Source organism: Phyllostomus discolor, chromosome 12, assembly GCF_004126475.2.
Source record: "Phyllostomus discolor isolate MPI-MPIP mPhyDis1 chromosome 12, mPhyDis1.pri.v3, whole genome shotgun sequence".
In the NCBI taxonomy this organism is placed as follows: Eukaryota; Metazoa; Chordata; class Mammalia; order Chiroptera; family Phyllostomidae; genus Phyllostomus; species Phyllostomus discolor.
Genome location: NC_040914.2, coordinates 6,120,729 through 6,134,795, shown reverse-complemented (window position 1 = coordinate 6,134,795; position 14,067 = coordinate 6,120,729). Strand labels below are relative to the sequence as shown.

Here is a 14,067-nt window from a genome sequence, read left to right as displayed (position 1 = left end):
TAACAGACCCACTGCACAACCACCTAGATGAAAAGTGGCAGAGCGCAGATAGGAACTATAGTCTGACACCCTGGAGCAAGTGTCCTCTCCACAGAACCCTGATGGAGCCCGGGACATAGGGCAAAGAGAGGCACCACAGCCTACAGTCTGCTCGCTCAGTCATGCAAACCTACGTGACTGAGTGCCAGGCCCGAGCGTGAAAACAAGAGGCAGGGGGCCTGCTTCCGCAGAGCTTACATTCTTTTGGACAGACATAGCCAGCCCTCAGTTACCCAGAGGGCTGACCAGACCACATTCCCAGCCAGCATGGCCCCCACCCAGCCACCCCTCAGGCAGAAGAGGTCAGGCAGCAATTTCCCCATCTGTGGCACAGAGATGTCCTGGGACAGGAGAGCAGTTGCACAAGAAAAGCCTCCTGTAAATTTAAGGTTTCTTCAAGCAGTCTACCTGGAAGCTTTGGGAGGCCCAACAGCAAGCAGGAGCTCCTCCCCTAAAGGCCAGGAGCACAGACTCTCTGGCCCTGTGCACATCCCCACAGTTTGTTCTGTATCAGCCACATGCCCCCTGTTCCCTGAGGATCATGCCTCACCCTGCCCTTCCAAATCTTATGGTCAGTGTAGCTCAAGGGGGCTGCAAGGCAAGTGGGAAGCAGCCTCCCACCCCCACAGAATCAGGCAACTGTATCTGAGGACCACTGAGCATGAGGATGCTGGAAGGTAAAGGGCGTTTTCAGGTAGAGAGGTCCACAGACAAGAAGCCCAAATCCCAAACCTGAACACAGAACACCTAAGTACAGAGCAGTTGACCTTCTAGTGGTGACCAGCCACTCGCCCCCTGCTGGCTGGGGCATGTTATCAGATAGTGCCACGGAAGCACATCACATCAGTTAAGGTGGACATGCTCAGAATCCTTCTGAGGAAACTGGCCCACTTAGCCTCCCACAGCGGGGTCTAGAAAAAGTTCCATGTCTGTTTCTCACAGGAGCCCCTGCCCCCCTCATTCTGCAGGGGTCACTGTACACATGGGCAGACAGCCAAGAATGTGCAAGAGCACACTCCATGCCCAGGCACAGGCAGAAGCCATGTTGGGGTAAGGAGCTTCCAAGAAGCCTCTGGCCAAGCACCACGAGTTCTGATGAGTGCCACAAGTCCTGCTCATTCAGAGAGACTCAATACAGGGCCCTTCCCAGACAGAGAAGCTGCCTCATTAACACGATGCACTATGGTGGGGACCACAAGAGGTTTCCTTCTAAAACCAAGCAGAGGGTGGCGGGGGTGCATGGGACATGATGAAATGGACTATCAGCAGCCTAGGCTCCCCCACCTGCCTCTTGACAACATGAAGAGTTCCTCAGCCTAGGAGACAGAGACCCCCTTCCTGCGTGAGGCAGTTCTCATTGCCTTGCTTCTGCCTTGCCTCAGCCAGCCCATACCCCTCCGTCAAATTGGCTCAAAGGGCAGCTCCTCCGGGAGGCCTGCACCAGCTTGCTTGCCCTGACCCGATCTGACCTGGAAGTCTCCTCTGTGAACATCGCATCACAGCACTGACCCTCTCTGGTCTCTTAACAATTATGCAGTCTCCCTCCTCCCGCAACTTTGGGCTACCTTGTGCTCTGGCCACCAAGCAGGTTCTCATTAAGGAACGTACGGATTTGCCTTCCCTACCTCATTCCCCACACTCCCGCTATACACCTCTGAATTCAGACAAACCAGGGCTGGAATGCTGGTTACACCACTCATGTGGGCAAGTTACTCAACCTTCCTAACACCCACTTCCTCCTTGTAATGAGGCGATGAAGTTGGCACTGGGGTCACAACCAGTGTGAAGACACAAGGTGACAATACCTGCAGAGCACATGACAGGTGCTAAATCAACAGCAGTTCTCAAGATGTCCCTGTGTCTCCCGAATCTCCTCTCCTGAAATCCTGCCTGCCTCCTCCACGGAGTGCTTTTTCTGTGCCTGCCAGCTCTCACTGGCACTTGGCACTCAGCCTCATCCTCAGCATTGCTCTGACAGCCTCCTCCAGCCATTCAGGATTACTGGGGGGTTCCATGCACATGGGTAGAAATTACCTCTCATACCTCACATGTCTTTATAATGCCCAAAGCACAGCTGGTCTCAGTGTTGGGCAGCGAGTAGGTGTGGAACTCAGCTGCCCTGGAAAGCAGAAGTGGCAGGGGATGCTGAGCCTCTGCTTTTGCTTGTGCCTGAAAGACACTGTTGGGCAATGAAGTGGCCAATCACACCCCACAGCTGAGGATGCAAGAGGGCAGTTCCCAGAAGCCAAGCCCCCAAGGTGTTCTGCTGCTGCTGGGTCTGAGATACAGCAAGCCAGTCTGCAAGCAGGGCTGGACATGTGTCTAAACGACACCGCCGCCACCTCAGCCTGCCTGCATTATACCTGCATGCTCTAAAGAGGCACAGGTCTGGGTTTGAATGCAAGCTCCTCAGCTCACTTGTTCTGAGTTACCAATCAAATGACCTGACCTATTACACCTGCGTTCTCTTATCTATAGGCTAAACTTATCAGAATCTACCTCCTGTAGTTTCTGCATGGGTTGAATGGGGGACGGGATGCTTTAAAGCCTTTGACAAGGTGCCAGCATAAAACACTAGATGAACTGTGTGCGTGCACACATGCACACACTCTCACATTGTTGCTTCCCTCTCTGCAAAGGCCCCTGTCCCACCCTCATGGTTGGAATGAAAATGAGACTGCAGGAAGCCTTCTCAAGACGGTCTGTATTACAACCTTTGGAGGCTCTGAACAAACTTCACCTTGTTGGGTTCAGACCATCCGTCCTCACAAGATCACCCTCCACCCTCCACACATACCGCATCTCTGCACCTTTGCTCATCTTCACTGAGCAGTAAACAAAAGCTCTGGCTTGAGGCTCACACAGACCTGGGTTCGAATCTTGCCTCTGCTATTGAGGCAAACTGCCAATGGACAACCTTGGGTGAGCAATAAGACTCGGCTCCCTTGTTGATGAAATAAAGACAATAACCTCTTCACTTAAATGAAGACTGGACAAAATAATGCAAGTAAGCCACTTACAACTGTGCCTGGCAGTGTTACATGTCAAGAATGATCTATTTTTAAATTAAGTGGTAACTCTGCCATGTACTTTGTCTGTCTCCCTGGCTAGAAGCAGGCAGAGTTCCAAGCAGAACACACTGGGCAGGTGCTTGGGGAGAATATCCACTCACCTGGCCTAGGTGCTAAGGAAGAACTGCCTCCTGAACCTGACAGACACAAGATGGGAATTCCACCAATAGACCCCCCACCCTCACTCCATGCCCTGCTTGGCCCTGTTTTGTCCTCCTGAAAGATGAGGGGCGTCTAGGGGCTCATGGAGTCCTGAGCTCTGGGCAAGGAGATCAAGACCTCATGAGACCATCCTCAGGGAACTGCAGATGGCTACACTTCTCCATGCAGTGTGACTCATGAGTAGGAGCTGAAATTCGAATGGGACATTAAAAATTCATAGCTTTTTCTAGTTGGTTATAAAAATAACATTTTGCTTATACACTCCTCTCCCTACCTGGTTTAGACTAAAATGTGTGGGGCAGAGAGTGTGGAGGGGTGGCTTCTATAGATGGGGGCCTGTGTGCCCACTGCACCCCCCTCTACTACGCAAAATTCTCAGTCTGACTGCCAGATAGGTCCCACCTGCTCCCAATGCCTCTAGGCCACCACGGGGTTGGTACACATCCATTCCTTTGACGAGCATTTGCTCAGTGTCAACCCAGGGCCAGGCCCTATGTCAAGTACACAGTAAGCCAAAGCGGACACAGACTGCTCCATGAAGCTCCCAATCTGATGAGGGAGAGTGTTCATAGTGGCAACTGTAGCAAATGCTTCCACAGAGCTATATGTCGAGCACTGTTCTAGGCACTTTGCCACATATTAACTTCTTTCATTCTCAGAACTATCTTCTGAGATCAGTGTTATTATTGTCCCATTTTACAAATGAGGAAACCGAGGATGTGAGAGGTGATATGACTTGTCCACAGGTAGTCACACACCTGGAAAGTTCCGGAGCTGGGTGTAAAGCCAGGTACTGAATGCCAGAGGCCATGCTCTGAAGTGTTATGCTACACCTGCCCTCCTTCCTCCCACCCCCAGGAAGAAACAGAGCTAAAGACAGGGTTCCATGTGCTGGGGGACAACTAGAGACAGGGCAGACACAGGAAGTTCCCTTATGGAGGTGATCCTCCAACTCTGATCGGACTGAGAACGAGATAATACAAAAACAAGGGAGACTTTCCACACAATGGGAACGACATGCGCAAATAGCAGGTTGGAGAGATTAAGGAGTGAGAGAGTGTGATGTGCCAGGAGACAGGCACAGCCAACCTCACAGGGCCTTTAAAAGGTCACGCTGCTGCTGCTGCTTACAAGGGGACTGAGCTGAAGGGTCCAAGGGTCAATGTGGGATGACCAGGAAAGAAGGTAGAGCGCTCCAAGAGAAATGCAGGAGGAAGGCAGAGGAGCCCCAATGGAAATGTCAGCTCGAGGCGTCAATTTCATTTGGGAGGCCCCAAGGTAATGGCATCTGTAGGGAAGCAGGAAAGGCAAAAGCATTGAGCTCATCTGTTTTTTTTAGTCAAGGGTCACTTTCCAGGAGCTGTTCTGACTGAACGGTGGCCATGTCCCCAGTGACTCACTTAAGATGCACTCAATGCATTCACCTGGCTGACAAATCCTGACTTGGAACCCCCATTAGGTAATTGCTATGGGAGGAAGCAAAACAGACTCAGAATTTACATTCTGATGTGGGCGAGGGCATGCTAAAGGTAACTATGCAGTAACTGCTAATTGCTGGTTCTTCCCATTTACACACAGCAACCCTTTAAAAACCTCCAACCCTACAATCACGTGAGACAGTATCTCCATTTTAATATGAGGAAACTGAGGCAGAGAGAAGTTAAGTGATTTGCCCAGGGCCACACAGCTAATCAGCACAAATGTCGAGCAGCCACTAATTCCACAATGTTTTCAGTGGACTGCCAGGTACCAGCTAGGCAAAGCAGAGCCAGGAGAATCAAGTCAGCAAGGGCACCAGCCCCACCTCAGTCCCCGAGCTGGAAGTGAGCTCACAGAGCCAGCCAGGCAGGCAGGGCTGTGCCCCGCAAAGCTGACCTCCTTCTTTAACGGTGGCCTGGGCCCAATGCATGAGGCAGACTCAATGCCAGTGGTGGCCCTGCTGCTCCCAGTCTGTTCCTGCCATCCTGTGAAGGGAGCTTGGTACCCAGCCCTTGACCTATCTAGGGAGGAAGGAAGGATGTGGACTCGTCTTTTGAGAACACATGTGAACAAAACCACAAAGAGCCTCCTAAACTTGCCTCTGCACACTGGCAGCCTGTTAGGTTCTTCTCCGGTTGCTAAAACAGCATAGGGTATGAGTGGGGGAGAAGGGTACAAGAAAGAAGAGCTTGTTGGTTCGTTTGGGATCCAGTGTCACCACTCCCTGTGCTGAAGCCCTGTAGTGCACCCAGGAAAGTGAGCTTCAGAGGAGCCCCCAGAGTTGTTTCTGCTTTGTCACTCTGTCTGTAGGGGGAGGGAGAGGAGAGCTGGCATGGCTGGTCATAAAGTCCTTCCTGTGTCACAGGGACCCCTCCCAGCAGCCAGGATGTGTGGTGGCTGGGTAAATGAATGATGGATATTGTTCGGGAGGTGACATAAGCAGCCAGGAATGTGGCAGCAGTGGGCTTTAATGAGCCATTCATCGATGACTCTCTCTCCAACCCAAAGAGGTAAACTCCTTCAATGCTGGAGCAGTCATTGAATAAGAAATAAATGTAAGGAAAGTTAAGAAATAAACTTTCAATAAACATTTGAAAGACACTGGCAACCCAGTGGTGTTCCAGTAGACAGAGGGATGGGAAGTGCAAGGAGGATCCCTGTGGGATGCAGATGACCCAGCTGAAAAGCTTTTCTTCCCAACAACTTCCTGCTACACAACACGTTCCTAGTACTGAAGTGGGTGGTGTGGAGGGAAATGTCTGGTGGAAGCTGGAATTCCACTAACCCAGAATAAAGGGAGTCTCTTGCAAAGTCAATTTGGGCCTAGAAACACGCCCCACCCACCCCAAGCCCCCAGGCTTAGGTAAGCTCACTGGCTTTGATTACTAGCAGAGAAGAGCTCTGGGACCAGTGTCAGAGCCTGCACTACTCCCTGCCCAAGTGGCAGAGACTCACACGTGGGTTCCGTTGACTCTGAACTGCATACCCTGCCTTCCGCTATGTAAGCCATGAACATTTTAGCAGCAGTTCACAGTCAATTGCAGCCCCAGGCCCAGGTTGACTGGCCTTGGATACAGCACACTCCCCCGTGGCACACCAAGACAAGACAGGGCCCCTGGAGTGCTAGTTTCCAAACCTCCTCTCTGCAATACCATGCTGGGCCGGCCGCTCTGCCAGGGAATCGGCTGTTTTGAGGGGGAGGGCACCATTCCACCTTCTAAACTCCCCACCTTGCCTGCTGTGGCCTCTGATGCTGCCTATAGCTCCTACTTGCGCAGGTCTTCAAGAAGGGCATCTGAGGCTTGGACATAGGAGAGAGAGAACTATTTACTCCTGGTATTTATTCCTTCTTATCACCCATCTGCCAGGCTACTGCCAGGCCTCAGGCAAGGCCTGGCCCCAGGGGAGCAGTTTTTCAGTTCCTAAAAGCAGAGACTGCTCCCCTGGCCCTGGGAGTCATCCCCAGCTGTAAAAGGACTTTCAGGATCCAAAGGCAAAGCTTTCTGAAATCTGGGTTATCAGAGGCCTAGGCAAAAAGGTGACTGCCCTGGTCGTATGTGCACGGACCTGTCCAAAGTGTTTGTGAAGCCTCTGGAATGGTCTTCAGATGATACATGTGAGCCTTTGCTGTGAAGATCTATTGCCTTTACCGAATCTGAAGGAAAAAAACAAAAAACAAAAAACAGGCACCACGCTGAGAGACAAAAAATGAACTAGTCACGATGACATGGCCACAATGTAGGTGGGTGCTGCAACCAAACTTAGCAGACTCAGCCAGCCCCTCCAGCGTGGCAACTGCACGTGGGGACACAATGGGCTGCCTGTCCAGGACTCAACTCCATATCTAGCCAGGGGCAGAGCAGGCGTGCTGTGTGTGCCTGTCCCATGACGACTTAGGCTAATTTGAAAGCAATTACAGGGAATATGGAATGCTGCTTTCGTGTTGGCCTCACGTTGCCTTATTCGGAGTTTTCTCAGCCTATGTGAAAAATCTGACTTCCCAGTTGGAGGAGAGGTATAAATACCAAGTGCAGTAGTGAGCATTCCAAAGGTCCTGCGTGTCCATCCAAAAAGCAACCCTCTCCTCTCCTCCCCCCACCCAACAGCAAATGTTCCCGCCTCAGCCAGGCACCAGAAAGCATGCATGCTGTTGCCGTGATGGACTGATTTGGGAGCATAGTCCCTTCCTCATGGGGAATGCTGGTCTAACACTTTCTTCCAGCTCTCTACAGGGCTGGTTCTTTCTCATCATTCAACGACTTCCCTCAGATGACATCATCCCAGGTGGTTTTCCCTGACCTATCTCCACCATGCAATTGCTTTACTCTGTATTTATTACTATCAGACATGATGTGCTTTGTCCATAACCAGTCTCCTTCCCAAGTCTAATGTAAGCTCCATGATAGCGGGGTCCTTTTCACTGCAGGGCCCCAGTGAGTTGCACACAGAAGGTGCTCAGTATATTCTAACATAAATGGAATGGTGTTAGAGCTTCTCATGTCCACTCATTTATGACCTCATGATTTCTAATCCCATTTTGTACTGGTGAAGGTCCCTACTTATGGATAAAACTGCTTGCTTTCAGGAGTTTACAAAAATAATCCTGCAGCTATAGCTATTCTAAAAACAAGCCAAGGAAGACACACTGATCTTGACTTGCCACTCCAATGGAAAAGGAGCCCTCAGAGCCCCATTCACTTAGGTACTAGGGCTGCTGGACTTTGCAGATACCCTGGTTCAAGGGCTGGGCCTAGACAATGGGCAGCAGTAGGTGGGCTGGAAGGAGGCAGGCTGAGGAGAGAATAATGTGACATAGTGCTCCACAGCAAGGGCTTGTTGGAGCTTAACAAATGTTGAGTTCAAATCCTTACTTCACCACTTACTGTGTGTGGCCTCAGAAAACAAGTATCACCTCACTAAGCTTAGTTTCCTCCTTTGTAAAATAAGGACACCATGTAAGCAATCAATCGGATAATACAGAGAAGTGCCATACAGGCAGCCTAGCAGAGAGTGAGTAAACAGTGGATACTGTATTCATTACTATATTATTCCTGGTCAGGAAGGTGCCATCCTCAATATTAGCACTGCAGCTGGTGAAGTCAGACCCTCCTAGGATTCGACAAGTTGCTGGTGCACCCTGGTGGCTGATGCACAGTAATCTTCCCTCAAACCCCCCATTCTCCATGCTGACCACCCGACCACCAAATAAGTAAAGGGATATCATTATCAGACCCAGTTCTTCTTGCTCCAGAGATCCTTCCAATCAAGAAAATTCAGTATTTTTATAAAGTTATAATTCACATACCATAAAACCCCTTTAAAGTCTAAAAATCACTGTGGTTCTGATTTGTTTTTCCCTAATGACTAAGGATGTTGAGCATCTTTTCATACACTTATTTGTATATCTTCTTTGGAAAATTCTAGTCCTTTGTCCATTTTGTCTTACTGGGTTATTTATCTTTTCATTATTGCATTGCAGGAATTCCTTATGTATTCTGGACACTAGACCATTATCAGCTATATGATTTGCAAATATCAGCTATATGATTTGCTCTCCAATTTTGAGGGCTGTCTTTTTATTAAGTGTCCTTTGAAGCAAAAAAAAAAAATTAAAGATTTTATTTTTAGGGAAGGGGAAGGGGAGGGAAGGGGGAGAGAAACATCCTTTGGTCAGGTCTTGTGCACACCCCACTGGCGACCTGGCCCACAACCCAAGCATGCGCCCTGACCAGGAAATTGAACTGGCAATCTTTTGGTTTGCAGGCTGGTGCTCAATCCACTGAGCCACAGCAGCCAGGGCTGAAGCAAAATGTTTTCAATTTAATTGTATTTCTTTGGCTGCTTATGCTTTTGGTGTCCCACCTAACAAGCTATCACCTAATCCAAGGTAGTGAAGACTTAAGCCTATGTTTTCTTCTAAATGTTATGGTTTTAGCTCTTACATTCAGGTCTTTGATCCAGTTGTTTTTTGTATGTGATGTGAATTAGGGGTCCAACTCCATGCTCTGCATGTGGATATCTGATTCTCTCACCACTACTTACGAAAAAGACTACTCTTTCCCCATTGAATGTTTTTCATTCATACTGAAAATCAGTTGACAATAAATGTATGAAACCTCAGGACTTCTTAAAAATGTCTGAACTTCACCCCAGGTCAAGTGAGTCAGATTTCCTTAAGGTGGGTCCTGAATAAGGATATTTTACAAAACTTACCAAGTAGTTTAACATGTGTCCAGAGCTGAGAACCACCATTCTAATCAAACCCCCTCATTCTACAAATGAGGGCTCTAGGCCTAGGTAGAACCAGGGAGCCCTTGACACTGTTTGTTAGAGTGAACTGGACCCTTAGAGCCAAAAGAAACCCAAAAGCAGCAAGGGATAGGGAGCCCAGGGTAGGGTGGTGCCCTGGTCTGAGCTTGTCTCAACCAACCATCCAACCCAAAGCTACTGAGATTACATACCACAGAACTGGATCCTCCCCAAGGAGGAAGAGCCTGCCCCCACCACCCGCACAGAGTCCACAGAGATATGCGTCTGACCCAAAGGCAGGTGGGGCCCACAGGGTAGAAATAGAAGGCAGTGCTCAGCTCTCAAAGAAGAGCTTTTCAGCAGGAAGAGGAGATGGGTGAGGCCTACCTTGAAATAACCACCTTTAAAAGAGAAAAGTTCCACTCCCAAAAGGCAGTTTTTAAATTAGGGCAGCAGCAGAGGCTGGGGATCTGCACTCCACCTCCTCTGGCCCCATCTGGCATTTTGCTGTGAAACGATCGGGCACAGGGGCCCTTCACCTGGAGAACAGGCAGTCTGAGCTACAAAAACCCCATTTACTTTCAATAGCTTACAGCTGAGCTCAGGTTTCAGGGTGGAAAGGGAAATTAAAGATCGTCTGGTTTAAACTCTGATCCTTCAAAAAGATAGATACCCAAGTGAGCCAATTCTGGCCTTGAGAGTGTGTGGCTTGAAATCTGAACAGGTGCCAAAAAGGGCCCAGTCTATAGAAGGACAAACCTGCCCATATAACAGGCATTTGGCATTTGAAGGGGAAAAGTCAGAAGAGGCATTGATGGGACACTTCAGGCAAGTACTATTATTGCCCTGAGCTACTGCGGCCACCTTGGGAAGTCCCAAAAAACTGAGAGGTGCAAAGAACACTTCAGGCCAGGGGCATCTGGAGGCAGACAAAATACTCCCATTGCTCCCTCTGTTCACCTTCTAGAAGACAGCTTGCTTTCTGTTGGAATTTTCAAGATCCATAAATTGGGCCGTGTTGATGGAAGGACAATGATGCCAGGCTCAGGAGTGAGCACTGACAGTGGCGCAGGTTTCGCCTTTAACAACTGAAACTCCTCGCTGATCTTGTTCCTGTTTTGGGACATTCTGATTCAACAGTCCACCTGTCAGGTCAGAAGCCTTCTTCTGCTCCAGTGAAAGCAAGGAGGGGTGTCTGGAGGTGGGCGCCATGCTAGGATGGAGTGGGTTGGTCTGGAAATCTGTGCTCTAGACACACTGGGGGAAACTGGAGCCTGGGGCAGCGCTCACAGACATGCCCTTGTTTCACATATACTCTCAGAGCCTGGGTGTAAGACGATCCCTTTGAGAAGCAGGGTGAGTTTGGAGGCCTCGAGAATATAGGGCATTTATCTGCATGATCGATTCCTCTCATTTCTGAGTGGACCAGCACTGGCAGGGGTCACACAGAGATGCTGGGCACTTGTCAGACTGCCTGCCCTTTGCCGAGACTTAATGCAGCTCCTGTTCAGGGCTGGCAGCAAGCAGGGGCTCAGTGAGTACTGGATGAGGAGTGAATGAACCCATCAATCTGGGAGGTGCCTCAAACCAGAAATTCCTGGCTTTGAATCTGGAGGTTGCCAAGAAGTAACTGATGGTGTTCAGACTTATGTAATTTTACCCTCAGCCTCGTTAAGCAGGCACTGGAACTGGGATGGTGGTAGGGGCACAGTCTTTGTGGTTTAAGAAATCATTCTGGATTTGGGATCTCTTTTTTCCCTTTTGTCATATTTACTCTGTCTTAGATCCCTTAGTCACATGAGATGGATAATATAACAGTATTTTAGGAGGATTTTTAAAAAGAAAAACTAAAAATAAGGTTCTATAGACAAAGGGTAATTACAGGATTGGGAGGAACCAGCAGAGAGAGACTGAAACCTCTGACTCATAATTGCTCCATTAAAAACGGTGAAACCGTTTGCCCTGGCAGAGTGACAAGGCTAGACTCTCACCCTGGCTTGCCCCACCTACAGGCCTTCCTGGGGCTGATACTAAGGCCTGGCCAAACCATACAGCAGCCATAAGGAGCGGCTGTCTCCAAGAACAGTGTGATGTCAGAGGAGAATGGGGCCCCCACCACTTTCAGGGACAGATCTGACTCCTGGCTCTGTAACAACAAAGGAGTGTCTGGCTCTATGTATTTGGGGGGTGGGGGCATGGGGTATAATGGGATGCCATCATGAAGGTGTGGTTTGTTTTCCGAGAAGAAACTCAGCCTACCAGCTCCATATGCGCCATTAAAGCTACTAAAGGGCTGAGCCTTAAATGGGTGGGGAGTAGGTCTTACCCTAATAAAACTGTATAAGTGACTCACATTTATTGAGCACTTTCTGTGTACCAGGACTTGTTCTGAGTTCTCTACATTTTACAGACAAGGCTCTAAATGTTGAAGCAATCTGCCTGTGGTCACACAGCAGGTAGGTGTCAGGGCTGGGACCCACAGCATCTCCTAACTGACCCTCAAGCCTGGCCAAGGTTGCTTTCTGTTTCTCACCCTGTCAGGCCCCATGTGAGGTACCTGACATGGTTTCTCTCATTTGATCCACTCTGTGGAAGACATAAAACCAAGCGCCATCCAAGAGGCCTTTAGCCAATTCCATCCACCACCAGCTCAGGAGGCCTAGCACTGGACTGCAGGGGTGAGTCATGAGAGAGGGAGGGGAAGTCATGTGACCTAGAGAGAATCAGAGCTATGCTGAGGTGTCCTGGTTACCTTGACATTCCTGTGATTCTGCCAAGGTAAGAAGTAACCCGAGGAGTTTGCCTTATATGGGCACAATGACAGATTTCGACACCACCACGTGTTAACTGATCCTGCATCAAATCTGTTCAGGACTCCACAGAAGATAAAGGTATTCTGAAACTATAGGAAGTAACAATTTATGACGGGTTAATCACCGGTGACTCATAAAACAAAGATGAAGCCCAACTGCCATTGTGTGCCTTCAGAGAAGTAGGTGGCTCCCAGGCCAGTAGATGTATCACTCTCCTTGCCACATGCCTGGCTTAGATACCTCCTTGTGTTCACGGGGCCAGGTTCAAGGCAAGGCCTGTAGGAAATCAATTTCAGGCTGGCGCAGAACAGCAAGTCCTGTCAGGGTTTAGAGAGTCTGGACCTCCTGCTTTCTCTCTGAAAGGAATGGCTGAGCAGCACTGCTTTCCATTTCTGTTTTTCAGTCTTTCAGGCCAGCAGGGGACAAAATGGTTAGGTCTGAGTGCCCTGACACTGCCTGAGAAGCAAGAAGCTGACTGGGCCTTATAGAATTCCAGTCATCCTAGCCTGGGCCCAAAATACTGGCATAGAGCATCCTCTCCCAGGTGGTCCCCAGACCCCCAAAGGGTGAGACCCAGTGCTCTGAGCTTCTTCCAAACTTCATTCATTCATTCCAATTTTAGTATGTACTGAGCATCCACCACATGCCACCTACTATTCTGAGCACTGGAACGAAACAGACAAACACCCCTGCCCTCATGAAGCTAAGTTCTAGTGCTGGAGACAATACACAGGAAACCAAGATATTAGACAGTGATAGTGCGATACAAGAGGGTAATACTTGTAAAGAGTAACTGGAAGAAGGGGACAGTAGGTAGGGAACCAAGTTTCACCAGTCAGGGAAGGCCTCTGTATGGAGGTGCCAATTGAGTCTGCACGAACAGAAAGAGTCAACCAACTGACAAGTAGAGGAACAGCATTCCAGGGGGCCTACAGGAAGAGTAGTAGGGGCTGGTTCACATTGTACCTTATGGGCTACATGGGGCGATCAACAGGAAGCCTGTGGAGGGTCTCACAGAGGGAGTAATATAACCAGATTTAAGATGTGGAAGATATCCCTAGAGGCCATGTGGATGGCAGGGTTATAGCAGTGATTATGGAGGGAACTCTTAAGGCAAAGCTACTAGGACTTGCTGCCCTTTGTCACAGCAATCCCATCCTACCCACTCACCCCCACAAAACCAGATGGCTGGTAGAACGAAAATGCATCCCATGAGCAAACCCAGGACCCCACCCCGTCTTCTTCAAAAACATATAGGCCGGAGGGTGAACTACAACAGACTTCACAAAGGGACACTTTCAAGGGCAACAACAGTGAATCGCTTCCTTCAGCAGAGAAGTGGAAATTATAGCAAGAAGTGATTTTCAAAGGGGTAAGGGTAGGTGCCCCCTACTCAAATTTAACCTCAGCAGCTCTTTTTAAACATCTATTTTATAACATGGCAGATCCACATGAGACTCAACTCGAAAACCAGTTGTGCTGTTGAAAAATGTCACTGCTTTAAACCTTAAATCCTCCATGCCAAATCAATTCCAAATAGTGGTAGCCCCTGCATCGCACCAGATCTAGGAGAGGACAGGGCTATGTCAGGCCCAGCTATGGAAGGGGAAAGAGGAGTTTCTGGTTCTACTGATGAACTGTGGTCCCTCTCCTTCCTGCTAAAGCCTTTGATCCTCTCTGCTCTGTGGGTGGCAGGACTCTGGAGGAAGACAGACACCACATGTGCTGCTCTTCCAGTCTGAGATGGCTGAGGC

General features: G+C 49.3%; 1 protein-coding gene across 5 annotated transcripts in view; it reads right to left on the bottom strand.

Annotated features, from left to right (window-relative positions):
- The window catches only part of ACTN4 (actinin alpha 4), a 70,152-nt gene that overhangs the window by 27,925 nt on the left and 28,160 nt on the right, over window positions 1–14,067 (bottom strand). The gene's annotated exons all lie outside the window — the stretch shown is intronic.